The sequence below is a fragment of the Megalobrama amblycephala genome, linkage group LG15, assembly GCF_018812025.1.
Source record: "Megalobrama amblycephala isolate DHTTF-2021 linkage group LG15, ASM1881202v1, whole genome shotgun sequence".
Taxonomy (NCBI): domain Eukaryota; kingdom Metazoa; phylum Chordata; class Actinopteri; order Cypriniformes; family Xenocyprididae; genus Megalobrama; species Megalobrama amblycephala.
The window spans coordinates 25,741,752-25,747,529 of record NC_063058.1 but is presented as its reverse complement, the minus strand read 5'-3'; the positions used below and the strand labels follow the sequence as shown (position 1 = coordinate 25,747,529).

Genomic DNA, 5,778 nt, shown 5'->3' with positions numbered 1-5,778 from the left:
TGTAGGGGTGTAAATTCATAAAAGCCAGCTGAGTTTATTTGTGTAGTCCAGTGCCATATGCAGTATCTTAATGGGCATTACTGTGCTTACTTAGCAGTTTCTGTTCCTGTTCCTGAATAGGTCATTTAAAGAGAGACACCCTCCATTTACTTCTATGTACACTGTTGTTATATGAACCACAGCACATTTTGGCTCTTCTAGCAGAATATTGCCTAGGGTCATTTCACTGTTCAACACTGTTAAAAAAATTGCACTGATAGTGATACAAGGTTTGTTGTATATCTTGTGGTGTATTATAAGAATCTAAATTTTGAATTTAACAAATGTTATAAATGTTTTTATTATGGTAATTAGCAAATGTTAAAATAAACCAGTTAAGCTTGCAAATGGACTTATGTCATTAATACCAGTTACGTGTGACACTGACCCCACACACCAAGTTCACGATAGCATTAGGTGTCATGATTTAATGAACAAATCAAAGGCACTTGTCTTCTTGTTTAAGCTGTTTACTTCAACCTTAAAAACAAGCAGAGATAAAAGCAGTTTGGATGTTTATTGAAGTTATCAGCAGAGCAACAGGTAAATGCTATGGTGGATAAGATGATCTTGACGATGAATGAGAGGTAATACTGTCCTTTTCTTTGTGCTGCAGGAGACGGTGGAAGGAGACGCTGGAAGGAGACGCTGGAGCTGGCAGACTGGAATACTCAAACACACAGGCAGGTAGGAACACTAGGAGACCAGGAGACGAAGGAGATGACGAAGGCAGGTAAGTATCACTTTTGTGAGTCCTTGAGGTAAGTATATACAACAAGTGTACAACGAACGAGACCGGACGATGTGTGTGTGTGAGTGTGGGGTTTAAATGGTGTGGTTGATGACTGTGATGATGAGCTTCAGGTGGCGGTGATAAGTACTCCGGTGATTGAGTGCGTGGGTAAGGGAGTGAGGTGGAACCTGACGTGTCTGTGACAGTTACTGTTAAGGTTCAAATTGGTTAAAGGGTTAGTTCACCCAAAAAATGAAAATTCTGTCATTCAAGTGACAGAATTTTTCACTCACCCACATGTCATTCCACACCTGTAAGACCTTCATGCATCTTCAGAATACAAATTGAGATATTTTTTATTTTGCACACAAAAAGTATTCTTGTTGCTTCATAAAATTAAGATTTAACCACTGCAGTTACATCAACTGTTTTTCTGGAACTTGAATGTGGTAAATTCATTGCTTTCAATAGAGAATTAAAAAAACCCCGTATTTAATCAAAAATATCTTAATTTGTGTGAAGACGAATGGCATGGAACAACATGACACGAGGGTGAGTAATTAATGACAGAATTTTAATTTGTGGGTGAACCAACTAACTATTTGTGGGTGAACTAGGGAGTCTCTTCTGTTGATATGAAAAATCAGGTACATTCAGTAACATAGCAGTTGTGTAGCAACTCATGAAATAACTGCACATATTGTCATAAGTATTACATTATTATTGTAACAATGTTCATAATGTAATAATTTTCTCTAAACCTAATAAAATCTTGCTCAATGTAATGTTTACATTATGAGAAATTTATTACATTATGAACTCACCAAAAACATGTAATTTTCATAATTGTAATAGCTTTTTAAACAAAAAATATTCCCTTACAGTACATTTTTAAAAATCTAAATCCAGTGTTTAACTACCTGTTCCTATTCGTTGAATATTCATGCTATTATTATTCTTATATTTTTATTAAACAAAACACTGGTATTCCTTTTACAGTAAATTTTAAATATCTAATGTCTTAACCTGCCTACAAAATCCACCAGACGACTACTACTAATACTACTACATAAAGCAATGGTGTAGAGTTTCATTCAAGCTATTTTAAGGCATGAAGAATTTTTATTTTTTTAATTTATTATTTTTTTTATTGGAAAAAAGAAACTTAAATATGTCCCCCAGGAGTAGAGTTAAGAGACCTCTGCGTAGTGCATCAAACTGTACTGCATACCATTCACATGAAATGATTCATACCTTGGTAACCTGCTTTCTCTTCCGCGGGATACGGAAGATTGGGGCAAGGTATCCACTGCTCATCTGTAAACCTTCTGGTGTGAAGTGAGCAAACCTTCGGCCATGCCTAAAAAACAAACAAGTAAAAGTAGTTGTGTTCTTGCTTTGCCAGAATACTGTGATTAATTTTCTTTTCCCACCAAATCCATACCCTTCAATCTGAAGGTTCTCAATTAGAAGTTTTACACCAACACCGTCTCAAATAAGGCATGTCATCCTGAAAAAGGTCAAATAAAAAAATACGCCCCTTGTATGTATGTTTGACATGTTTTTTCCCCCAAGAAAATGTAGAATGTTTAGTATTGTACTAAAAATGTGTAATTTTTACTTTCTAAAGGGAAAAGATGTTTTTATAATTGATCTCCACATCCCTCCTACATGGCTCCAGCCTTTGTCCTGTGACCCTTTGTGTAGTCTTCCAGTAAGTGTTTAAGTTCTATAAGATAAATCATTATTATACAAAAACATTTCAAATTCAAATTTGACCTTATCTTTTACATAAGGTAAACTGTCAAAAGAAAGATCTCCTGATTTTCCCTCTCTGGACCCCAGGACATTTTCTTCTCTGTGTAAGTGATGGATATGAACATTTGCAAATATTTATTGTTGGTGTCAAATTAGTTTGCTGATGAGCTGATAAAAATTAGATCCTTGTTGTTACTTTTAAATGTCTATGTAATATAATTATGCTGGTAAAGATTTTTAAACCCATTGCCTGGGCTGCACTCCCTATAGGTTATGAAGGTACATAAGAGAGAAATTTTCTTTCTTGACTCGCAATATTCGATGCAGGCACAAGGCTTTGGACATGAGCCTTATCAAAACATCTTCAGGTTACTCAAAGATAATCTTTTGGCAGCCATGTTCTCCTGGCTTGTCAACACTGTTAAAACTGGTTATTAAGCAGTTATGTTCCCCTGACTTGCACTGTTCTTTAGAAATGCAGTGTTCTTCATTTCTGTTTCCTTTTTTTCAATTCTAAAACAGTTCTAAAAATGTGTTCAGAATTACTTTGGTTTCATGCAGTGTTTCAAATTTATTGTGAATTGACACTATAGATTTGCTACTTTACCAGAGACAGTCCCACAACGAATTTTGAATGAAAGGCGGATTGCGGTTGGTAACTTTAGAGTGCATTAGGCGGGCGGTCTGACAATAACCCGGTGTTATGAAATATTCGGTGTCTGAGATTTTCAGTGACACTGGGCGGAGCTTACATGAATATTCACGAGTTTCCTGTTTTGTGTTAAAGCGCCACTGAAAATGTTAGTGCACGCATTAAAGGTAATTAGCCTATGTTTCAGTGTTAAACCGAGTCAAGCTTATATTCTAACTGTTATTGATCACAAGATTTTATATATAAGCTATTTTGTGTTATGTCGTGTCATGTGTTAGCTATGTTTGATATGAACAAAGCCAATGATTCGCCAGAGGTGTCATTAGGATTCGCTAAACGAGCCAATAGCGTTTTAAGTAGCCTATTTTTGTTGATTCTGTATTACCTTGAGTCTTTTAAGCATATAGTTTTAAAAGTTTGCCGAAATGTATGGTAGCATAATAATATTAATTGTAAACTCCTGTGGTGAAGGCAGCAGTGAACTTTCCTAGTTTGCAGAAGCACGTCTAATCTGGGTAGACTTGAATTTCTATATGTAATATGTTTCAAAAATTGCACACATGCAAGAAAACATGTTAATTAACTTTAAATATAGTTTAATGACAAACCAAATAGGCCACGGTGAATTACGCATGTGATAACTAATATAATATCTATAGCCAATATTCTTTCATTCCCAAATATGACTTTTGCCAATTAATATCCCTGTACACCAGACAAAAGTATTTTAATAATACATGTTTGTTGTAATGTCATTTTATTATATATTTCAGATTGAATGTGTCAGTAGCAAAGACTGGTATCACTGAGACTGCATGAGCAGACCAAACTTTCATTTGTCTGGGATCCCAAGACCCTGTGTAAAGTGTGTTAATGTGTGTTTAAATACAAGTGTTTTTGATAATTAAATATGTCATATTATATGTCGTGACTTCTCCTCATTTGTGAATAAAATTTCAACACAGAATCAGTTGATCTTTTTTATTCAGAATGAAACTACTCTCATTATTTACTTTCATCTTTGATATTACAGATATGCAAATTACTACATGGTCTATTTTAGCAGCTAATTTAACATAAATAAAATTTTGTTATGGAAAGCTTGTAGAATAGAACTAATGCATTTAATTGTGAATATACTGCAGGTTTGATAATTTAGTTATCATATAGTTTCATATCAACGCTGTGTTAAACTGAATCCTGATTCACAATGCTTCATTTTTTCCACATTCTTTTTTTTTTTTTTTTGGTCAATGAAATGCATCATTTTATGGGAAAAGAATGTTTCCTTATAATATGAAAAAATAACACTTAACTTTAGGATTTAATAAAGTCTCTTTAAAATATTTACCAACTGAGCAAGCAATTATGAAATGACAGAACAATCACAGCAGTATGTATATATGTCTGATTATCCACATAATAACAATAATATTCCTCACACTTTTGCCAATTGTCTTCTCCATATAAATATTTTTAAATAAAACCTGCATTAGTAACTTTTAGTTTTGTAGCTGATCAATTTAACCACTTGTAATTCAATTTTAACATTTTAATTGTTGTGGAAAGCGCATTAAAATAAAACCTTGTGGAAGTGCTGCAGGGAAGCTAATATCACTGTCTCATGTTTCTGTTCATATAGAGAGCATTGTGTGTTTTGCAGAAAAGGATAAAGAAGGTTTGCATTAATTAATGCATATCAAAAACATAAACGGAACATAAATCTAACTCTCAATGTGTTTTAAAAATAATAATGTCTGGTTAAGTTATGCAGGCTATCTGAGAAAGCAATAGGGAATGACACAATCACAACTGAAACGTTTATTATGCAACCACAGATACATTTATACAAGTTATCTGGGTCAATATATAATTGTGGGAGATTTTGAGTTTGAATAATTATGGGAAAAATATATATTTATTTACAAAATATTATTATCTTCCCTGATAAATCATCCCTGAAATATTTTGTTTTTAGTAATTGCCAAGCTCAGGCATAATTGATTTCAGATATTTAGTTTTAAAAACAAGAAGTTTACTCATTATTTGGTCAACTATGTTACGGACAAAACCTATAAGTTTTAACTTTATGTAAATGGCAGACATTTAAAAAAATCATTACTCTTGGAAGAATATGTGTCTATTTACCTACCTTTTCAATTAAAATACCCAATTAATTAAGAAAATACACATTTTGTTCAATTGAAACCCCAAATTTCAAGTACTGAAGTAACCAGTCTGTATATTTTGTTTCCAAACTGCTTGATTCATGATAATTTTCTTGATTAAATTATGCTGAGGTATATATTTAACAGCTACTCAGTTTCTAAATATTTACTTGGAGATTAGGGAACCATTGAAATACATATATTTTTTTAAAAAACATAATGGTAACTTAATTGACAGCCCAGTATCATAGTTGACAAAAGTAACATAGTTGACTGGACATGACAAAGTAGGATGATGTATTTAACAAACACAATCCTAAACTATATCAATTATTATATGTTAGCTAATCTTTTATTGCATTTAATCAAGACCTGTTGAATATTTCATGACATAAAGGAGAAACAGAGACGCACATCAGTTTACAAGG

The 5,778-nt window shown here is 33.0% G+C and overlaps 1 long non-coding RNA gene across 1 annotated transcript; it reads left to right on the top strand.

Moving 5' to 3' along the window:
- The first annotated feature begins 2,370 nt into the window (after window positions 1-2,370).
- On the top strand, window positions 2,371-4,131 carry LOC125246549. Its single transcript, XR_007179906.1, has 3 exons — window positions 2,371-2,486; window positions 2,569-2,634; window positions 3,956-4,131. It is a non-coding gene; the product is annotated as an uncharacterized LOC125246549 (long non-coding RNA).
- Window positions 4,132-5,778: the final 1,647 nt, after the last annotated feature.